Raw genomic sequence first — 23,719 nt, forward strand, 5'->3', positions numbered from 1 at the left:
AAGCTCAGCAAAGGAGGTGTGGGTTGGAGAGCAGCTGGGGCTGAGAGCGTGCACGTGTGAATAAGGAAGGGGCAACTATCCCCACACAGGCTGGATGCTGACCTTCAACCCCAGTTGTAAGAAAGAGCAAGTCAGACCTGGAAACTGAGCCTGCAGGGGCAGGGTAACAGTTACACCAGCTCTCCTTTTAATCTATGGTGCTAACTCTATTATCCTTTAAAAACACAGATTTCTAAGAAACTCATGTCCAGTGATAAGAGTGAGATCCCTAATGGTGCAGGTAACTCAGGCCACTGTGAAGGAGTGCAGTGACAAGGACAGGGCTCACATCAAAGACCAGTTCAGTCACGTGCTGATTTGTATTATCCTGGCATTAAAATGAGGGAAAAGAATCACCGTAGGCATTTCACTCGATGTTGTTCTGAACTGTAATAAAAAACATCAGGTTGCATTACCCTTCCCAAAGATCACATTTGGCTCTCTCAGCACTTCCAGCCTCCCAAGGAGACATTTTCAAAGCAGCTAGATTCTTTGGCCACAGAGGGGAGAAAAATCACAGAAACACAAGCAGAGTCCAGCCCTGGCCCCTGCTGACCACATGGCACACGGGAGAAAAGAGGTGGCTAGAAGATGTCCCAGTGAAATAGAGGTTCCTGGACTCCTGAACTTGAGGGAGGAAGAAACAAATGGATCTCTCCTTGGGGAACTGGCTCTCTCCTCTCAGGCACCACTCTGCCTTCTTGGAGACTGGGATCTGCTTGTTTGCCAATGAATCCAAAGCCGTGAATGGGTAGCACAATGCAATGTTTGTAAATATGATAAACCATTACAATATTACAGCTTTTCATTTGGAAAGCCACTTAGGCAAGAAATGGTTACTGACCCATGATATGTAAATGATGGAAATGCAGAAATTAGTATTTGGGTCAACTCGTATATTTTTCAACCATGAAATGAAAATCTCAGTGTTCACATTCCAATTCATACATGAAAGCATCACAGTGCTATGAGTTGACTATTGCTCTAATTTATTATTGTCTTAGTTCATGTTTTCAGAGTCACTGTGATGGTCTGGATCTGCTTTCAATGCACTAATGTTGCAACTTGAAGAGGGGAAGGACATCTCTGGACCAGCTGGTGTCCCCGGGGGGTTTGACTTTAGTTGAGGAGAAGGGAAGTGATTCTGAAGAAGAGGCTAGGGGCTCCTCTTCAAAGATTTCAAATATGCCATCAGTCTATCACTTCGCTTTCTTTTGAGTTCATAAAACCACAAGAATGGATTGGACAGTTGGGCTACCGTGGCAAATTCCTCTGTGTCACTGGGGACACAAAAGAATCCTGAAAAGGACCTTTGTCTTCAAGGTTGAAGCAAAAGAGACTAACTATGGAAGAGGTGCAGAAACTTGGAGAGAATATTTAGGAAGACTTCTTGGAGGAGGGGATATTTCAGCTGGTTTAGAAGAGTGATAGAGTTTAAGAGATGAAGGAGGAGACAGCAAGAGAAACATCCTGGAGGATGGAGTCTCATGCCACATAAATTAAGGTCCCACTTTATTGAAGATGGATATTGAAGAGCAAAAGTATGGGAGAACATACAGAGAAATCACCCAGGGTGGGCCCCTGAAGACCAGTCAGAGTTCCTTCCCAGGGCGAACCAGATGAGGGCAATGGGAGAGCAGTCTGGGTTTACCTAGACTGTGTAGAAATGTAGCCAGAATTGGAGCCAGGAAACGCTATGGAAAGAAGGTCAGTTGGAAGGTAGGATTAGCAATATAAGGTCTCGGAAAGAAGGCATGGAGCTGGGGTGCTTGTGACATGTGTTAGGAGAAATGGCAGAAGGTTGGGCAGGAGAAGGTGGTCTGGGAGAGGATGAAGCGTTAACTGTGTGCAGAGAGAGAGAAAGTTACTGTCAACCCTTACATGCAGTGGTTTTATAGAGCAAAAGGAGTATGTGATGCAGAGAGGCAGTGGAGTAAGGGAGTCCTGATGATTTTGCCTTTTAATATGATTAATTAGCTAGAGGGAGCTCTCATAGTTCCATTGTGCAACGACATCTCCTCTTCTTGTGACCGCCTAAATCATAGCCTTGAGATTGGGTAGTGCTGAGATCTCGGGATTCATTCAACTTTGGCTCTTGGATTTGGGGTGTGCCAGCCCCTGAAGTACAATCACTCAGTCAAACCCTTTAGTTGAGGGTCTCAGGATCAGAGGCGGAGAAGGCAATGGCACCCCACTCCAGTACTCTTGCCTGGAAAATCCCATGAATGGAGGAGCCTGGTGGGCTGCAGTGCGTGGGGTCGCTAAGAGTCAGACACGACTGAGTGACTTCACTTTGACTTTTCACTTTCATGCATTGGAGAAGGAAATGGCAACCCACTCCAGTGTTCTTGCCTGGAGGATCCCAGGGACGGGGGAGCCTGGTGGGCTGCCGTTTATGGGGTTGCACAGAGTCGGATACAACTGAAGCGACTTAGCAGCAGCAGCAGCAACAGGATCAGAGGAGATATTATGTCTGAGAGGGGATCTAAGTGCAGGACAGTTTTGAATAGGTAGGTTAAACCAATAGCTCTCAATGGTGGTAATACTGCCCCCTACAGAGTGCTTTGGAAATTCCTGGAAACATTTTTCAGATGTCACTGAACTGGGTGGGAGTCAGGGATGTGAGACGGTCGCACACAATGTGGAATCCTATAGCATCTCACGTGGTTTCTGAATGTCCTGCCAGGCATTCATGTAGGTAAACCTGTCTAAGCCTAAAACCTAACTCCAATTTATATAATTTGCTACCCAGTTTTAATACACACTAAATTTTCCATGAATTTACAACTACCTTGTATATTAAGGCAAGATTATATTTTGTTTTGTTCAAAACTTTGCCAAGAATTGGGCATGAGAAAATCACAGTGCAAGCATTTGATTACTTTTTCAAGCCTTTCTTGTGTACACATGTAAATGCACATTGTTTTATTATGAATTACTTTCCTTTTGTTTCTTCTTTATTGTACATGCAGGGCATTATATTGATGTTTAAAAATGTGTCTAGGTAATATATGGACATGATAAGCTGCCCTTCCTTGGTATTGTCAGTGATTGGTTTCAGGACTCCTATGGATACCAAAATCTGTAATGCTCAAGTCCCTTATATAAAATGGCCTAGTATTTGTATATAGCCTAAGCATATACTACCATATGGTTTAAATCATCTCTAGACTACTTATAATACCTAATACAATGGAAATAGTTGTAAATACAATGTATATGCATGTGCGTGTGCTTAGTCGCTCAGTCGTGTCCTACTCTTTGCAGCCCCGTGGACTGTAACCCACCAGGCTCTTCTGTCCATGGGATTTTCCAGGAAGGATACTGGAGTGGGCTGCCATTTCCTGCTCCAGGGGATCTTCCCGACACAGGGATCGAACCCACATCTCCTGCGGCTCCTACACTGGCAGGCAGACTCCATCACTGCACCACCTGAGAAGCCCAGCTACAATGTAAATGTTAAGTAAATAGTTGCTGATGCACAGCAAATTCAAGTTTTGCTTTTTGGAACTTTATGGAACTTTAAAAAACTAATGTTTTCCATCTGTGGTTGATTGACTCCTTGGCTGCATAAGCGTCAGATTCTAAGGGCTGACTGTATACTGTCTATATATTTCAATTCACGATGGTAAAGGGGGGGATCATAAAATATTTTTTATAAAAAGGAGATGTTGGGTCTGATGGGATGAGAACCATGGAGTTTGACATACAAGAAACTTAGATATGACACTTTATAAGTGACCATCTTTTATTATTTTTTTGTGTGCTGGAAAAACAATGAATGGATCTCTGCTGAGCCGCTCTGGCAAGCCTGCAGTGGTTCAGGCACCATATGGGCATGTGGGAGATAAAAAAGAAGTGCAAGTTGCAGAACTTTATCTCACAGCTTGGCCTAATCTGGCCCGGCGACTCGCCACAGGTTGGGGTAGTCCAGAAGAGAGTGAATAAAATGTGATATCCTGGAGGTTACAGTCCTGCCAAGTGATTGTGAATATGGTCCACGATGAATGATCTAACAGTGGGAGCCCGAGGGCACTGGAAGGTCCTGGGATGTTCAGTAGGCAGAAGGCTGTCAGCATCAGGAGCAAGTGCAGAGCATGCAGCCCCAAGCACCGGGCTGGGGTCAAGAGATGGAGTTCCACCCCTTATTGCAGGGCCAGGCAAGACAAGGCCCTGCCTCCAATGACCACTCCTGGGACCCAGAAACCAAGGAACAAAGTGACGAGCTAGTACTCGACACATGGTGAGACCCAGGGTTGAAATTTTCAGGTCAGCAGTTGACATTCAGGGTGAACCAGCAATGAGATAGTCTCCGTGTCAAGTCATAGGTACTGGGGTTAGGTCATCCTAATGTATTTTGCTGCAAGTGCAGATGGATTCACTGGCTGGTTTTAAGGAGGAAGTCAAAAGTGGTGCCATGTTGGACCTGACAGTTTTATAACCTTATTGGAAGAACAAAGTATAAATACATAATGAATGCATTTACTGGACAATCATTAGCAAAGAGTATGGGCAACATTTCAAGAGTATCTTGAAAACCCTACCTGGCCTCCCTTGGATCAAAGAGGGTGTGAGACTCTAGGACATGAGACCTCTGGGTTGGAGTAGTTTCTGAAGGTGTTATGGAAGAGCAAGGGCTGGAGCCAGCCTGTGAATAGCAGATGGATGAATATTTGAATTCACTCATTCATTCAACAAATACTTAGGAAATCCTTGCTATTTGATAGATGCTGAAAATAAAGAGGTAAACAAGAGAGACACTGACTTTGGTGACACAGAGGACAGGCTCACCTGGGACCCAGAGACTTGAGCAGGCTAGAATGGGCAGCTTTCATCCTGGACTTGAGGGTGTTCCTTAGGCTGGTGAGGTGCACCAGGGTCTGCCTTTAATTTAAGGAAGTACTCTTTTTGTTACCTGGTGGTGGTGGTTTAGTCTCTAAGTTGTGTCTGACTCTTACGACCCCATGGACCTTACCCTGCCAGGCTCCTCTGTCCATGGGATTCTGCAGGCAAGAATACTGGAGTGGGTTGCCATTTCCTTCTCTAGGGGATCTTCCCAATCCAGGAATTGAATCTGGGTCTCCTGAACTGCAGGGAAATTCTTTACCAACTGCGCTATGTCTGAGCTGCAGCTAATTGAGCATCAATTGTTCAGGGCACAATTTCTATCTGCTTCAAGGTTTAACCTTAAAAGAAACTAAAACTATAATTAATATAAACTCTTAAGACTTAGGGGTTGACCAACTTTTTCTCTAAAAATTCAGAGAGTAAATATTGTAGATTTGTCATGAAATGGGCTTCCCAGTTTAGGGGCACTGAGTTTACTTCTCTGCCAATGCAGGAGACACAAGAGACATGAGTTTGATCCCTGGGTCAGGAAGATCCCCTGGAGAAGGAAACAGCAACCCACTTCAGTATTCTTGCCTGGAAAATCCCATGAAGAAAGGGGTCTGGTGAGCTATAGTCCATAGGGTGGCTAAGAGTCAGACACTACTGACTGAAATGACTTAGTGTGCACAGGCATGTGTCATGAACTAGAATTCTTGTTTTGATTTTTTTTTTCTTTTTAGCAATCTAAAAACATAAAATCCATTTATATAAACCCCCAGGCTGACTTTTTGGCCTGCTGGTCTATACAGTTCCTTTTGTCCAGAAGCCAAGTGGATATTCAACCATGTTGGTGAATGATAAGTAATATTTATTATCAGTAACATTTTGTAGAACATGAAACATTTTTCAATGTTATATTTATATATATAGCCCTACTTGGCCCTCAAAACAATGCTACTAGAGTAGGTTAAACCACACCACCATTATTCCTCATTTCATAGGTAAGTGGATTGAACCTCAGGAACATTTGGGCCTTGCATTAAGTCATACAGACGCAGAAACCAGAGGGACACTAGATCTCAGTCTTTTGATTCTGGAGCTTTTCCTTGATCTCCAGCTATTTGGAACTGACTGTACAACCAGATTATTCACAACTTTCACAGGGCTCTCTGGTTTCAATCTGAATGTGTTTTGGAATTAAAGGCTTACATTTAAAATACAAACAAACATCAGATATGGTCTGAATTATGTCAGCGCTGTTAGGGGGAGAGGTTCAAATAGATTGTTTTATGTCCAGGCACTGTTCTAAGTGCTGGAGTTGTTTTTGTTGTTGTTTGGTTGTTAGTGGTGTCCGACTCTTTGCAGCCTCATGGACTGCAGCCCTCCAGGGTCCTCTGTCCATGGGATTTCTCAGGCAAGAATACTGAAGTGGGTTTCCATGCCCTCCTCCTTCCTGACCCAGGGGATCAAACGTGCATCTCCTACATTGGCAGGCATATTCTTTACGTTGAGCCACCAGGGAAGCCCCAGGTGCTGGGGACTCACCACTAAATTCAATAGACACAACCCCTACTCGAATGAACAGTTTATAGTCCAATGAAGATGATTCTAATGATAATGACACAAAGTAGGAGTAGTAGCTACCTAAATGCCAAGTATTGTGTTTGGAGTTACAAATGTCTTATCCCTAACGTTCAAAGTAGTGTCATAGAGTGGGTCCTATTTTCTCCACTGTATAAATACTTTAGTATGAATAGCAGTAGCTAACATGTGGAACTTACCCTGTGTTAGGAAAGAAGTGCTCAGAGGAGATATGAGAGCAGGTAGTTGGCCAAGGGGGATTTGAAATTGCGTCTGCATACCTCGGAGTCCAAGGCTTTCCACTTTGTGCTGAAGCAAAACCCTGGGCCGTGCCTGGTAGGGTGTCCCAACACACCTGCAGTTTTCTATGCCTGGTGGATTTAAGTCAGGTTCCCTGTCTTTGGATTCTGTCATTTATGGGGCAAGGCAGCCAGAGAGCACTTACTCATTAGTGCTTTACACTGTGATGACTGCTGAGATGGCACTTCAGTGTCATATAATGCTATTTTCTAGAGCTTCTAACTCTGAAGTAATTGCCTCATGGGTTACGATTTCACCAGTGTTCGAATGCTGCTCTTGACGTGCAGTTGGACAATTTGGAGACCTAGGCGTCTGCTTCAAAGTTTATGGGCACTGAGTTTACTTTAAAAACACCTTCAAAAGCAAAGGTGGATGGAGTGACACCCTGCTTGGAATCCCCGTCTTGCTTAGGCACACTGCTTCTGCCTTTACTTGCTTTATCCCAAAGAAGCCCACTGAAACCTCTCCCCAGTATTGTTAACATGATTTAATTTGCATTAGCCTATGTAAGATTCAGAATCTAAGGCCTTTCTTTAGCTCCTCAGTCTTTTGTGGGACAGGTGCATGACAAACATTTTGCAGAGCTCTTTTTTTTTCAGTCCTTGGGAAATTACAGAACTTTAAGTGTGGAGGGGGATCCTCGGAGGCTTCATTTTAAATTTCCCAAGTTTTGTGTAGTTGCTACTTTGTCAGAAAATAGATTTTATTTTTTGTATTAAAAAGGAATACTAACTAATGTGTCAATGACTTTTCCTTATAAATACATTTATCTGAAGAACTTCATTATTACATAAATTACTTGTCTCAAATTACATTTTTTTAAAAAAAGATGAAACCCATGTTTTCAGTGTGGCATTAGGAAAGCTCAGTGATCACATATAATAACAATGTATTAGAAGTCAAACAGAAAAGAACCCATTTTTAAAAACCCATAACTCAACAGACTAAAACAATGACGGACGAGCCATTCATGCAAATTAGCTAACTCGCATTTATCAGAGAAAATATTTTATAGCATTAACAACACTGTCATTGAAGAAAAATTAAATGGGGCTCAGAACCACACATTTATTTTTACTGCATTCATTATTCATTTACTTGTTTCATTCCTGCTTTTCTTTCTTTCTTTTTATTTTCAGAATTGTTAAGTTTTGAATTCAAAGTTCAGTGGAAGAAGAAGCAGATGATTTTCCCATTTTAGTGACCCCGTGGTTAGCAGCAATAAAGCAACAGGAACAAATCTGGCTTGAAACGTGTCCAAACCCACATTTCCCAGTGAGCACAAAAGGCAAAAAAGTAAGATGTGCAGCGGATATTAACATGAGTAATCTTGGAAATCTAAATATTAAACATATGTCAAAGATTATCAAATGCACATCCACATGTCTTATAGAGATGTCTTTCATCCGAGGAGCTCCAGCCCATTTCAGTGTGCATAAGCTAGTTCCCTAGCCTCATCAGAGTTTGGCGTATACAGTGGCAACGGCACCAGTTTTTTATAGATGGGTGCTTGTGAAGCAATAACTCCTCAGCTCCCACACCTTCCTGAAGACAGTCTTCTTAATGTCTACCCCCATCAGGGGATGAAAGAAGTGAAAATGTTAGTCGCTCAGCCATGTTAGAATGTTTGTGACCTCATGGACTGTAGCCCACCAGGCTCCTCTGTCTTTGGGATTTCCTAGGCAAGAATATTGGATTGGGTTGCCATTTCCTCCTCCAGGGGATCTTCCTTACCCAGGGATCGAACCTGGGTCTCCCACATTGCAGGCAGATTCTTTCACCTGAAGATAATGTCATTTAAATCCAGGTTGATTATTTGCCCAGTGAGCTGCACAGTTTGGGGAATTTCCTGGAGTCTTTGATTTGTGTTCTGAGCTGAAGTCTGTAGAACCCTACCCTCAACTCCATCTATAGGTCTTGTATCATAGTGATCCAGAGAAGAATGTTCCAGACCCTGAGAAATGTATTATCTTATCTCCTGGACACTGTGTAAGAAGGCTGTGACAGTTCCTCCTGTCCATTGGTGACATGTGCTTACAGTACTTGGCATCTTTTTGCCTCCAAATCTTATTCTGCGGGATAATTGAAGCTACACTTTGGAAATACCTAAGGGAGTAACATTATAATCGGGAGGTAGCCTAGTTTTTTCTGGGTGTATACCAGCTGTTGAACAATATTATGTTAAAAATCTCTTGGTACAGCATGATCTTACTTTTTCTTAGCCTCATTTTTGTCATCTGTAAATTGTGAAAGAAAAGCTGACTCTCAACATTTCTCAATGAGATCATGTTTATGAGAAGACTTTGTAAACTCTAGACCTTTATACAAATGTGGGATAGTATCACTACCTTAAAGGAACATCTCCTAGAAAGAGGCCCCCTCCCACCCTGCCCCAGGGATAACTGGTGCACTGAAATCCAATTTCGTTTCCATAGCCATTCATCCTTGGCAAAATGTCATAGTCTTCATTATGAAGCTACCTGTGTGGCCCTATGCATATGGCTCAGTAGGCAGGCTGAGTGACTGCTGCTGCTAAGTCGCTTCAGTCGTGTCCGACTCTGTGCGACCCCGACCCCATAGACGGCAGCCCACCAGGCTCCACCATCCCTGGGATTCTCCAGGCAAGAACACTGGAGTGGGGTTGCCATTTCCTTCTCCAATGCATGAAAGTGAAAAGTGAAAGTGAAGTCGCTCAGTCGTGTCCAACTTCGCAACCCCATGGATTACAGCCTACCAGGCTCCTCCATCCATGGGATTTTCCAGGCAAGAGTACTGGAGTGGGTTGCTGTTGCCTTCTCCGAGGCTGAGTGAGGAAGAGTATAAATACTTAGCTTTGCACTACTTTTCTCAGGGAGTCTGGCACTGAGCAGGTGTTCAACAAACACGTTCTGAATTGTGTGGAGGCAAAGTGACTTGAGAATGAACAAGGTGAAAGAATATAAGATAGAGCGCCAGTTTGTTTGAACTTCTCCAGTGAGGTGACAGGCAGTGTCTGGGGCACTGCAAGGAGACAGGTTGCTGGAGAACAAGAGAGAAGAACCAGATGTGATCCCTGGAGGCTGAGAGTGCCCAGAGCGGTCACAGTGGGGGCACAGTCCTCTGGCCCCTCCCTCCTCCTCCTGATAACTTCTCTCGCCTGCTCCTTCTATCTTCTATCACCTGGAGAAGGAGCTGCTCAGTCTTCTCTTGGCTGAGGCATATAGGATTTTCCTCATTCTGTGAGGTAGAGGAAGCTGAAATTCTCTGGGGAATAGCCTGGCTTCTCCAGTTCTGTTCTTTAGGGAATTTGCAGGAGCTATGGAAAACACCTGGAGAAGGCAATGGCAACCCACTCCAGTACTCTTGCCTGGAAAATTCCACGGACTAAGGAGCCTGGTAAGCTACAGTCCGTGGGGTCCCAAAGAGTCGGACACGACTGAGCGACTTCACTTACACATACATGGAAGACAGCTGGCGGACTATCTCTTGATGGGAGTGTAGAGGGGAGGGGGAGGGATGTCGTTTTAGGGAAAGATCTGACATGTCAACATGCACTTTTGGGTGGAAGATTTCTTGCTGAATTTGTTCTTAAACTGAAGTGTCTGTTTTGGTCATTAAAATAACACATCACTTATGATAAAGATAGTAATCTATTAATTTATCTCTCTTGACCCATTTCCCTGGTGAACGGTAAAGGAGGCACTGACAATGCCTGCCAAAGAGGGAGATGTGGGTTCGATCCCTGGGTTGGGATGATCCCCTGGAGGAGGAAATGGCAACCCACACCAGTACTCTTGCCTGGGAAATCCCGTGGACAGAGGAGCCTGGTAGGCTACAGTCTATGGGGTCACAGAAGAGTCGGACACCACTTAGTGACGAAACAACAGCAGCAATGTTCTCCTAGAGCACATTTGGAGAAATAAAGTGTATTCCAAAATTGTTGACTTGCTTTGGTCAATGTGTTCCAAAATAATATGACTTGATTCTCCCAAACACGTATGATACCTCCTCCCCTGCCGCCTTGGAATAGACACTGTTATCATCAGTGAAAGAATGGCAAAACTGAGCACATTCTTCCCTTTGGAGAACAAAGTGTTCCGTGAAAGGGGGGGATTTAGTTGCTATTGTTTGAGTTGTGGAGGATGTAGTTATATTCCAGTTTGCCAACCTCTCTTCCTGCCTATTTATCTGTCTTCTTTCTTCACCTTTATCTTCAACCTATATCTCACAAGCAGGGCGTACAAGACTCTCAGTTCCTCAGAACATCGTTTACCCAGCAGAGACGCAAACAGCTCTGGGGCTGCAGCCGAGCCTGCGCCATCTCCCTCTGGACTAAGGCAACCGTGCTCCGAAAGAAAAACCTCAATGCAAAACTCACATTTCACTCGCTTCGTAATAATTTCCTTTTCCTTTTTTCCCCAGCCTCTTTTTCAGAAATGCATAGAAAGCTTGGCTTTTGGTTCTAAGCTGCAGGGAATGGGAGAAAGAAAAGAGGACCCGCAGAAGACCTAGATCTGCGCTCATTGAGCCGGAACGCTATTCGTGAGCGGACACAGATGAGACAATCAAAGGCTACTGAAAGCTGCTGGATGTGATGGCAGATCAGGACTCAAACACTCTTACTTTCTCACCTCTACTTTAAGGTGAAATATTTGCTGAAAAAAAAAAGAATGTGTCTAGACCGAAACTCTAGTGACTTGTGTTCACATCATCAGAGAATGGAGTATGTTTACATGAAAATATTTACAAAATATTGATTTTAATATATTACACTCAACTCCTAACTGATCAAAGGTTTAAAGTCTGTTTATAGTGAGTAGTACTTTAACGAAAATGATTCACTTTGTCATTTGCATTTATGCATGCATAGATTTACTGGAATCAGCCGGAATAGCAAACTATAGCCAGTTGGAAAGTCAACATGTTCGTTGCTGTTTAGTTTATTAAAAAATGTGTTTAATTCCTTAGAGACACCATATGAAGAATATCATGGCCAGCCACAAGCATATATATTTTCTCTTGGGGCTTGATTACTATAATCCAAGTATTTCAAAACTATTATCAGAACCAGTGAGCAGCTAGAGTTGGATCAGATCTTCAGAATCTTAGAAGTTGGGAAGAATATTACAGATTATCTAGTCCAATGTTTTTCAAACTCTCCTGATGATAGTAATTCCTGGTCCTTATTACAGACCTATTGAATTTGAATCTCCAGGGGTGGGGCCTCCCTTAGAAACTGTGTTTAAACAATGTGGTATTTTTTATCATCAGGAAAGTTTAAAACAAACTACTCCACTGGTTCTCAGAATTGTCTGTAGAGGCTGTTGAAAATAAGGAAGGCTGGGTAGAGACTATATTGGCTATTCTGAAAGCTACACTGTTGGTCTCTAGGTTGGAATTTAAGGCTACAGGATCTCAAATAAATTACTATTGCTGCTGTTGTTATGATTATTTCACTCTTGTTATTAAAAGCATGACAAAAGATAACTTTTGGATAGTGATATATAGTTCACGAAGTCTTTGTGTATTCCCTGTTCTCATAGAAGCTCTGTGAAATTGTCTTATTTTTCATTTATGGATGGAAAAACTGATGCTAGGTGAAGGTTTAGAGTGCTGCTTAAAATTGCCCGTGCAACATTCAGTCCAGCTAGGACTTGAACTTAGGTCTTCTGACACCAAATTTGGAACATTTTCTATTGCCTCACAATGCCATAGGTGAGGGCTTTGCTGCCTATACTTTAGTAACTGGGATGAAGTAAGGGAGGACATTCATTTTTCTTATTTAGTTATATGTGATTAACTTTGACCCTTTATTCCAGCTTCTTGAGATCTTTATAAATCCTTGATTAATCCATCAATATATTGGCTGCCTTGGACGATATGTATCATCCACAGATTGACTGAACAAGCCTCTATGTCCTTATCCAAATTATTAAAAACTCTGAACAGGACATAGTCAAAGAGAATACTCATTGGCATATTTTGGGGAGGCTGTTCTCTAGGTTAGTATTAAAACCATAGTTAACACATTGGAGTCCATTTTTCAACCTACTAGAATTTTATGTGGGGCTTCCCAGGTAGTGCAGTGGTAAAAAATCTACCTGCCAATGCAGGAGATGCAAAAGCCATGAGTTTGATCCCTGGGTTGGGAAGGTCCCCTGGAGTAGAAAATGGCAACGCACTCCAGGATTCTTGCCTGGAGAATTCCGTGGACAGATGAGCCTGGCAGGCTATAGATAACAGGATCGCAAAGATCGGGACACGACTGAACAACTGAACACACATACACAGAATTTTATATACCTCTGCCATCACTCTGCTCACATGTCCCAGTCTTGACATTCAAAGGGATCATGAACAGATACGTGTATGTATTTAACGGAATCACGTTGCTGTACATCAGAAACTATCACAACATTGCTAATCAACTATACTCCAATATAAAATAAAAAGTTAAAAAAAGCAAAAACAGATCATGAAAGCCCTAGTTAAGTATCTTGCAAAAGTGCTGATACATTATGTCCATGGAATTCCCTTGATCCACCAAAGAGAAAATGGTCACCTTTTATCTGAGTGGACAATTTTAACTGTCTCACAAATCAAGCTACTCCATTATTTGGAAGAAAACACTCAAGGTGTTCCTTTAAATCTTGGAAGGACCCTGTGGGAGCCCCATTCTTCAAGAATCAGCTTGGATGTCATATTCTCTGGAAAGCCTTTTTTGATCTTCCATGCAGATTTAGCAACACCTTTTCCTCTGACTCAGCATACTGATTATTTCTCCAGAGTAACACTTACCATGTTACCTTGTAGTTATTTGTGTTTTCTTTATTTGAACTTCTTAAAGGCAAAGGCTGTATTTTACTCACCTTGGAAGTCTTCCGTGGCATCTAAATAGTGATTGGTGCAAGTCACAATAAATATTTGCTGAATGAATAACTGTGATTGAATCCATAAGCGAGTGTGAAATAAAGTTTTCTTGTAAAGATTTATTAGATCAAGAACATTAACCAGAATCTCTCAGTTTCTTTTGGGCTTTGGCACTTCTTATTGACGATATCCAGAGACAATGGACAAAGCCTGTCCAAGAAACTCTCACGTTCATCTACTCCTTGAAAAGGAAGAATTAATCCTTTGGCCTCCTAGAGTAGTTGTAGTTTTAAGATTAATCTTAACTCTGTTTGTAGCCTATAAAACAAAACTAATTGCAGAATTCAAAGCTTTAGAGCATTTTTAGGTGGCTTGATGGGAAAGCATTGAAATAAATACAAACATTTAGATAAAACAACCATTTTAATAGTATTAACTCTGCCAATTAATGATAATGGAAGAGCCGTCCAATTAGCTAAATCGCTAATAGTTTTATCAAGCAGAGGTTGGTAATTTAAAGCAAACAAATTCTTTCTAATTTTATCCACTTGCACACCAAGATATTTAAAGGATAACAGGGGATCCGATAAAGAGTATTGCTCAAGAAGAGCTATATTTAAATCTCTTAATGGCTATAGCATAGAGTTACCCCAATTAGTCAGAAAACCCAAGCAGTCAGTAAATTCTTTCAAGACTCCATAATATGGGGTAAAAATAAATGAGATACAACAAAGATGCTGCTTGCAATCATTAGCATTATTATTGTGGCATATTTGGGAGATGGAGAGTGCCCTGAGAGTCAGGGCGGGGGGTAAATTTAACTCATTGAATCCTGTAGTTGTGAATGCTCTGTGCCCACACTCTGCTTCACACTGCAGCATTTTTTGAGGGGCTGTTCATGGGGGTCACTACTAATACCTGTTTTCAGAGCAGCAGGTCATGGGGAAATTCATATACTTGATCACCCATCAAAGCTATGACTTTCCCTGTCAAACCTCCATGGAGAATTCAGGCACGTAACTAGATAATTCAGGAAAATCTCTCAGGACCAGAATGATGTTAGCATTTCTTACAATACCCATTTTATTTTTCTCAAGAGAACAGACTTTGAAAACCATCTGCATTGTCTGGATATGTGAACTTCATTAGTACAGACTGGTCAGTTAAGGACAGATAGCAAATGATCAACTGGAAAGGGCCTCTGTAGTCTATCTTTTGCTTGAGTACAAGATTACTATTGAAAATGTCAGGATTAGTGATGCTGGTTATCCCACATTCAGGTAGGGCCAACCAAGCATTGTGCTCAGATGGACAAACTTCAAAGGAAAAAGAACAATATGAAGGGCATCTCTAAAGCATGATCTCTGCCAGTGTGAGCAAGTAGGAAGTATTGTTTGTTTATAGTAACAACTACTATTTATTGAATCACTTACTGTGATCCAAGAACTGTACTAATATCTTTATATTCATTATTTCATTACGCTTTCCATCAATGAAGGGGATGTTATCCCTGTTGTGTAGATGAGTTTACTGAGGTTTACAAGTTGAAGTAGCTTGCCCACAACTACTAGTTTTACAGCCAGGATTCAGACTTAGGGCTCTCTAAGTGCAAAGACCTTCACTTTACCTGGATCGTATATTCTCATCCCCATCTGGAGGCTGGCACGTTGTCAATGTTTAGTGTGTTTAGAAGGAGGATGATGGTCACCATAGGCTGCAATGGTATGACAAACAAATACTCTGCAGATAACCCTGTGGGGTAAATACAGAATGAACCAGACTAGCCATTTGCATCAAAGTACCTCTCCAGAATTCCCAGCCACTCTGGCAGAGTGCCCAGGCACTACCCCAGAGTCCAACTGGAACGTTCTTTGAGATGCTTCTGGTTTTCATTTTCCAAATCTTGCTGCACACAGCAAGTGAGCCTGGGGCTGGCTGCAGAGTCCCAACACTATTTCCCATCTAGTGAGAAGTGGGAGGTTGTGAAACAAAAGAAATTGGTTGTAGTAACATCTTGGTATCCAGAACTAACTTTTCTCTAAACTCTTAAAAGTCTCATCAAATCAATCCACGGAACTAAGCCTTGGCCAGGATCATAAGACAAAAGGTTGTCGGTGATATAAGGTCCAGGGAACTTGTGTTGACCAAGAAGTAAGAGCAAAGACTTAGAACTGAGGGCAGGATGGACTGAAAGAACACTTCCTAACCCAGCAAGTAGGCCAGCCTGAACAAGGCCTGATTGATGTTAGGGAGCAGTCTTGATTTCTCTCCTTTTACATTCTCTATTGCTCCATTTGTTGTCATTTAGCCATGAGGTCATGTCTGACTCTTTTGTGACCCCGTGGTCTGTAGCCCATCAGACTCCTCTGTCCATGGGATTTCCCAGGCAATACTACTGGAGTGGGTTGCCATTTCCTTCTCCAGGGGATCTTCCTGACTCAGGGATTGAACCCCAGTCTCCTGCATTGGCAGGCAGGCCACTTTAAATATGTTCCTCTCTTAGGGTGGCAACTGTGGAGAAAGAGCTTTATCTGACCCTTGGTTCAGATATTGTCTCTGCCACTTGGTAGCTCTGAGGGAACTGACTGATCACAAACCATCTTCAAGCCCAGATGTCATGGAAAAAAGGATCTTGCGGATTTGTAGATACTCAATGAGCAGATTTTTTTCTTTTTCATTTTACTGTTCTTTAGTACTTGCAGAACTGTATAAGTGAGAAGTAGAACTGGTCTTCAGCAGAACTGGTCTTCAGCAGAACTGGCATTAGCTTGAGAATGAATGAGAAAAAAAGCAACTGAAAAATACTAGGAGCAATCTTAGAGTGGCCTCCAGTCCCAGAGATTTTGACAGTAAATAGTACCCACCATCAGCTAAATACGGGGGTGAAACACTGGGCCAGAGGGCAGGATCCTTGGGCTTTTTCCCATGTTGGCCACTATTTTATGGCAGGTTTCCTGAGAAATAGATTCTAATATGCAGACTGCTGCACTGGAGGTTTACTGGGGTGTGCTCTCAGTAACACCTGTGAGAGGTTGAGGGATGTAGGGTTAGCCAGGAGAGGATGAAGTGTGATCTAGGTGTGACCAAGGTCTCACTAGATTCCACAGGGAGCTCTGGAGCTGGGGGGTGGGGTGGGGAGTGTCCTTTCAGAACTGCCCCAAACTGAGGCAAAGGGCCTTTGAACTAACTGTTGCATCAACCAGCCAGTGCATATAAGCTGCCCCCACGGAACATGACCCCAAGCAAGGGGTCATGATTCTAGGAAAGGTGGGTGTCTGCAGGAGGACTTGACTGTGAGGCATCAGCAGCAGGTGACACTTCTCATATCTCAAAAAATGAGTGCCTTCAGGAGAAGGGAAGAGAACCTTTGCAGGCCACCATAGCATCCACTATAGCTGCTACGTGGGTAATGCATGGTACTGTTTCAGTACTCACCATCCTTAAATTAAACAATACTTTCTATCAACATTTATGAACACCTACTTTGTGTATTGTTTCCTTTGCATGGAATGCCTTTCTCTCACTTAGAGATATCTGATGAATTAATGCACCCAAATTCTGGCAATATGTCAGTTCCTCTAAGGAACTACTTTTAAATTGACACACAGTTATATACTATCTTTTCTATTTCTGTGCCATCAAAGCATTCATATATGCCTTTTCCAGGGCATTATTCACTGTATTAAGATGACTGTATTGGGGAATCTTATTTGTATTAGTATCGTTTTCTTATTTTTTCACCCAATACAAAACTCTAGTGAATAAATCATTATTTAAAGTCTGTATGTCTAACATTAGATAGTTATACCTTCTTTCTTTTGGTGAGCATTTGTATGGTTTATTCTTTTAATTCTTTTACTTTAAACTTTTCTGTATTATACTTTGGATATGTCTCCTATAAATGACATTTAATTCAGTTTAATTTTGCTATTATCCAGCATGACAATTTTTGTGCTTTAGCTAGAACATTTAGGACACTTATGCCTAATGTAACCACTGAATTATTTAGGTTAAAATCAACCACCTTATTTTGTGCTTTTAATTGATCCACTAGGCTTCCCAGGTGGTTCAGTGGTAGAGAATCTGCCTGCCAGTGGGTTCAGTCCCTGGGTCAGGAAGATCCCCTGGAGAAGGAAATGGCAACCCACTCGAGTAATCTTCCCTGGGAAATCCCATGGACACAGGACCCTCATGGGTTACAGTCCTTGGGTTCTCAAAAAAATTGGACATGGTTTAGTGATTAAATAACAACAATTGATCCATCATGTCTTTTTTTCCCCCCTCACCTTTCTTGACTTCTTCTGGATTGATTTTTTTCTTTGCAATCTATTTTTCCCCCCTCTCTGTTGGTTTGGGAATCATTTACTTTTTTCTATTCTTTTAGTGGTTACCCTAGAGTTTACAACATTCACCCTTCACTTAGCAAAGTCTAAAGTTAATCAACATGTTTACTCTCTTATGGAACAAATACAAGGACTTAATTTAACTCAATTCTCCCTTTGTCCCAATCATAGTTGACAACTTGTAGTTGTCGTGAATTTTAACAGTTTAAACTCTATAAGACGTTCACATTATAACTTTAAAGTCAATGTTTATACTCACCCACCTGTTTACCACTCTTTTGGTTCTTTACTCCTTCCTGCATCTCTGATCCTTCAGCTGTTTACTGGTTGTGAATTCTCTGTTTTTGGTCATCTGAAAATTTCCTATTTCACTTACATGCTTGAAGGATATTTTGCTAAGTATAAAATCCTATGATAGTTTTTATTTTCTATAAGAACACTGAAAACACATTCCCATTTTCCTTTAGCTTTCATTTTTGCCCTTGAGTTACTTAAACTATAGATCCTTTGGAAGGTAAATCTGTTTTTTTTTCTCTAGCTGCTGTAAATCTTTTTCATTTTTTTCTTTAGTTTTTTTGTAGCTTCACAGTGATACATCTTGATACATGTTTACTTTTTCTTTATCCTATTTGGGGTTCTTAGGTTTTGTTAATCTGTTCTGGAAAATTCTGCCATTTCAGCCATGGCATTTAAATATTGTTTTTGCTCCATTTCTCTCTTTTGATTTTATTTCTAAATCTGCAGTTAAATATATTAGATCTTTTCGCTATATCCTCTATTACCCTCTCTTCTATATTTTCTATCTATCTGTCTCTTTTTGCTGTATGTAGAAAGTCTGTTCTGACCTCTTTTCTTGCTAATTAATTCTCTCTTCAGAATGTTGAATCTTCCGTTAAACTTATTCAACGTATTCTTAATTTGTTATTATATTTTTCCTTTGCAAAATGATGTCACTTTCTCCCAGTTCCTTCCTGAAATTTTCATGCTTGGTTTTTCTTTCTTTCTTTGACTTGGTAGGTATAATTGTTTTATAGTTTGTGTCAGGTATTTCCAACATATGGCATCTTTGTTAGTCTGTTTCTATTATTTTATTGTTCTGACTGGTTCTCACTCAAGACGTCTTATTTTCTGTGTACCTATTTTTTTTCCATTGTGTACTCTTCAGTATATTTGATAAACTGCTTTTATGAATACTTTGAGATGTAAGAGTGGTATGTAGTTTATCTGAGACCTAAACTGTGGTGCACCCAGAGCATTAAGTCTTGTTACCACTCTCCAAGACCTTCAAAGGAAATTCAACATTCTAGCCATTTCTTTCAGATAGGCATGTATCCTTTTGGGGGGGGGGGGCGGAAAAAAGATTTGAATATAAGACTTTTATTTTCTTCTAGGTTTTGATTGGGCAATGTTTCGTTTTTGGCTAATTGTTTGCTTTTAAAAGGTGTGGGTTTCTAAAAACTTTTTCCCCAACTTTATTTCACTTTTTTCAGAAGAAGGGTTAATCTGAGAAAAACTAGTCTACTATTGCAGGATAGAATTCTGCTTTTGTACTTTAATTTTTTAGCACAGTTCTGGTCACTCCATGTTTATTGAATAATGACTATGTGAATGGTCACGGACACTGAAATCAATCTCTACAAGCTGTAGTTTACTATCTTCAAGGAACTTACCATTTATTGAAGTGTTAGTCGTTCCGCCATATCTGACTCTTTGCGACCCTATGGACTGTAGCCTGCCAGGCTCCTTTGTCCATAGGAGTCTCCAGGCAAGAATACTGAGGTGGGTAGCCATTCCCTTCTCCAGAGGATCTTCCTGACCCAGGGATCAAACCCAGGTCTCCTGCTTCACAGGTGGATTCTTCACCATCTGAGCCCCCAGGGAAGCCCTTACCATTATTAGACAAGGAAATAAAATACACAAAAAACTTTAAATAATAACTACTCTATAAAATACAGTTAATCTCAGGCTTCCATACTTTCTTAGTGGAATTATAAATGATTATAGTTCTTTGAAGGTAAGTTTAATAACACTTATCAAAATCAAATGTGTGTATAGACTTTGGCTAAATAATTCCACATCTAAGTATTTGATACATTGTATTTGCTTGAATAAGTGCTCAAAGGAATGTATATGAGGATATTCATTGGTAACAGCATGTTTATTATAATAAAAAGACTGGAAACAATCTAAATATCAAAGGAGGATTGGTCAAATAAATTATATCACACAATAGAACACTATGCAATCATTAAACAGAAAGGGGGAAGATTTATATATTTTGATGTGGAATACTTTCTGTGACATGTTTATGTGAAAACAAAGAAAGAAAGAAGAACCTCGAGAGTTTATATAATATGCCACACATATAACACATACTTAGGAATTTATAGAGTGTCTCTGGAAGGCTCTACATGGGGTTCCTAATAGTGGTTATATCTGAGGAGAAGAACTGGGGCTTCGAGTCAGGGATAAGAAAGAAACTTTCCATTGGGTATTTTTGTGTTCATTCTATTCTATCCTGTCATTTATTTTTACTATATGCATGTTTTTAACCATTACATTAAAAAGACCTGAAAAGTGCTAGGAAAGTAGTTGTTTGAAGCTACATCGTATTGGTGGTCAATTGCCCTCAACCACCACCTGCCCAACACTGTATTCTGGTTTTGTTCTGACAAAGTCTCATGACCCTTCCAGAGCTCAGTGTCTTCTGTGAACTGAGGACACTGACCTAAATAATCTCCAAGGCCTCTTTAAACTTTAACACTCCCCAGTTTCATCTACCATCATGGAGATACTCTTCTTGCAGAGGTACTTCAGTCAGGCAGTGTCTCTGAAGATAATTTGGCAAAGTATTAGTATCAGTATTAGATGAAAGTATTGGTTGCTTAGAGTGTTAACCTTCCTTTTGGTTCTCCTTCAAATATGAAACTGTGCTTTCCTTAAGATAATATGTTAAAATAATTGTTTGTTTGGATTCACAGTTTGAAACTGGGATTTTTAATATAACTTTACATTTGAAATATTTTAGGCCTGCTTTTCTTTAAGACTGAGTAGACTTAAGTCTCTCAGAGACTGACCGAATCTTATTACTCTCTATTTACTGTACAATGAAAGCTTATTTTGTGTTTTTGCGTTTTATGCTCACATAGATCTAAGTGGCCAAAACATTTAATTAAATGGACTATTCATACAATCTCATTTCCTGGCTGGTCATTTGTATTGATGATATCTGTAGCATCCACTCCATGGTTATAACTCTGATTCTCAAAAAAAGAGAACAATTATTTAAATCAAACCTATGCTCAGACTAATAACTTAAAATCTTTATAAAAAGTAATTCAGGTTTATTTGAAAAAGTTCAAATAATAAAGAAATAAGAATTGAAGGTTTCCTCTGTACTGCTTCAATCCCACTCCTTAGAGGTAAACATTTTTAGTATGGCACATATTTTTACACACACATAGACACACACATACCCCACACACTGTTTTTACAATAATGGGATTATATTGAACATACTGTTTTATAATTTGCTTTTGTGCACAGCAAAATATTGTACACGTTGCTCTGTCTCATCCTTTAAAAAGCTGTACTATATTCAGTCACACAGATGTGCCATGATTTATTTACATATTATCTTAGTAATAGGTATGTAGAGTTAGCTTCTATTTATATGCTGTGAGAGGTAGTGTTCATTGAGCTTAGCCATTTGGCTAGATTTTTATAGAATACTTTTTTTTAATTGAGGTTTTAGATTACATAGAGCTTCCTACATGCTAGGCACCATTGTAACCACTTTAAAATATTAACCTTTTTCATTCTTATAATAGTATGTGTGTGTTAGTTTCTGAGTCATGTCCAACTCTTTGCAACCCCATAGACCGCAGCCCACCAGGGCCCTCTGACCATGGGATTCTCCAGGCAAGAACACTGGAGTGGGTTGCTATTTCCTTCTCCAAAAGAAACCATAGAAAGAAAGAAAGTGAAGTCGCTCAGTTGTGTCCAACTCTTTGCGACCCCATGGACCATAGCTTACCAGGCTCCTCCATCCATGGAATTGTCCAGGCAAGAGTACTGGAGTGGGTCGCCATTTCCTTCTCCACCTATGATAGTATAGATACTATTATTATCGCCATTTTGCAGAAGATAAAATTAGGCTCAGAGAGGTTAAGTAACTTGCTTGAAGCCTCACAGCGCTAAGTGGAACAGCCAGGAGTGGAATACAGGCTCTCTGAATTTAGAGCCTGTGCTTAATTTCTGTGCTTTTCTGCCTCATGGGATAGGTATATTTGGAATTTTGATAGACACTGCCAAGTTGTCCTCCAAAAAGGTTATATCACCTTATACTTCCACCAACTGAATTTGAGAATTCACCCATTTCCTCATTTCCTTACCAAAGCTATATTCTTTAAAAATTTGTGGGGGACTATAGATACATGTATGTATATGGCTGAGTCGCTTTGCTTACACTGGAAACTATCACAACATTGTTAATTGGCTATCCTCCAATATAAAATGAAAGGTTAAAATTTGGGGGGCAATTTAGGGTTCAAAAAATAGTATCATTATTGTTTTAATTTACAATTAGTACAATAATAACATTCACAAATCTCAACTTTTATGAGCCCTTTAATAAAATACATAAAAGAATACTTCATCATTTCCAGATTATCATTCAAGAGCAGTGAAGCCCACACACAGCTTCTTCAGGAAATGCTGGCAGCCTGGTGCGCACATGGCTTCCATGCAGAGGTTCCAAAGTTTGCTTTTGAGGTTCCTTTCTTTTTTCTTGTGAATAAACTTTTCCCAGAGGACCTGGGTGAGCAAAGGCCTTTTTTAAAGTATAGCTTGAACTATTTCTTGAGCAATCCAGGAACTTATTTACAATGTAATCCTCAGAATCACATCACATAGTTTGTAAGAGGGTGTGCCCAGAGCAGTTAGGAAAAGCAAAACAGCATTTTAACAGTGAGGGATTTAGCTGGAAAATCTGACCCAACAAGTAGAAACTCTTTTCAAAGGTTCAATCAAGTTTATTCCCATCACATTCCTCTGGAATGCCCAACAGGCACATGCTTTGTCAATGAAAATTATTTTCAAACTCATTGATGTTTTGTTTGGCAAGAATAATTTCTTTGAACAATTTCTTATTAATCATCTATGATTTTTCACTTCTGACAGTGTTATCATCAGCTGCATGTTTATAAAAGAGCCAAACTTCAACCTGCATTCGGTTTTAATCTTCGTGTCTTGAGAACGCAATTTGAAAAAAACCAAGCAACCAATCTATTTATAACCAAATTTCAGATCTTTAGTATTACAGAAGGTAAGAAAAGAGAATAGGGTGAAATTCTTCTGTCATCCTTATTTTGTGAGAGCAAACACATACCCACCTTACCAGTGATGTCATTTAGATTTCTCCCTCTCTTTGTGGTATGTCATTTTCTGGGGACGTGGTTTGCCTGTGGTAATCCAAATATAGTGACAACACCCAGTGTCATAATGGGGTCCTGCCTCTCAGACAAATCACTCATTGTAGTTTTAAGACTGTATCTTTCCATAGGTGATGACTCATTGCGTTTGTCAAACCATCTTGTCGTTGTTGTTTAGCTGCAATGTCATGTCCAACTCTCTTGTGACCCCATAGACTATAGCCCACCAGGCTCCTCTGTCTATCGGATTTCGCCCAGGCAAGAATACCGTAGCGCCACGTGAGCTCAGTTGTGTCTGACTCTGCAACCCCACGGACTGCAGCCCACCAGGCTCCTCTCTTTATG

The sequence above is a fragment of the Ovis canadensis genome, chromosome 1, assembly GCF_042477335.2.
Source record: "Ovis canadensis isolate MfBH-ARS-UI-01 breed Bighorn chromosome 1, ARS-UI_OviCan_v2, whole genome shotgun sequence".
NCBI lineage: Eukaryota > Metazoa > Chordata > Mammalia > Artiodactyla > Bovidae > Ovis > Ovis canadensis.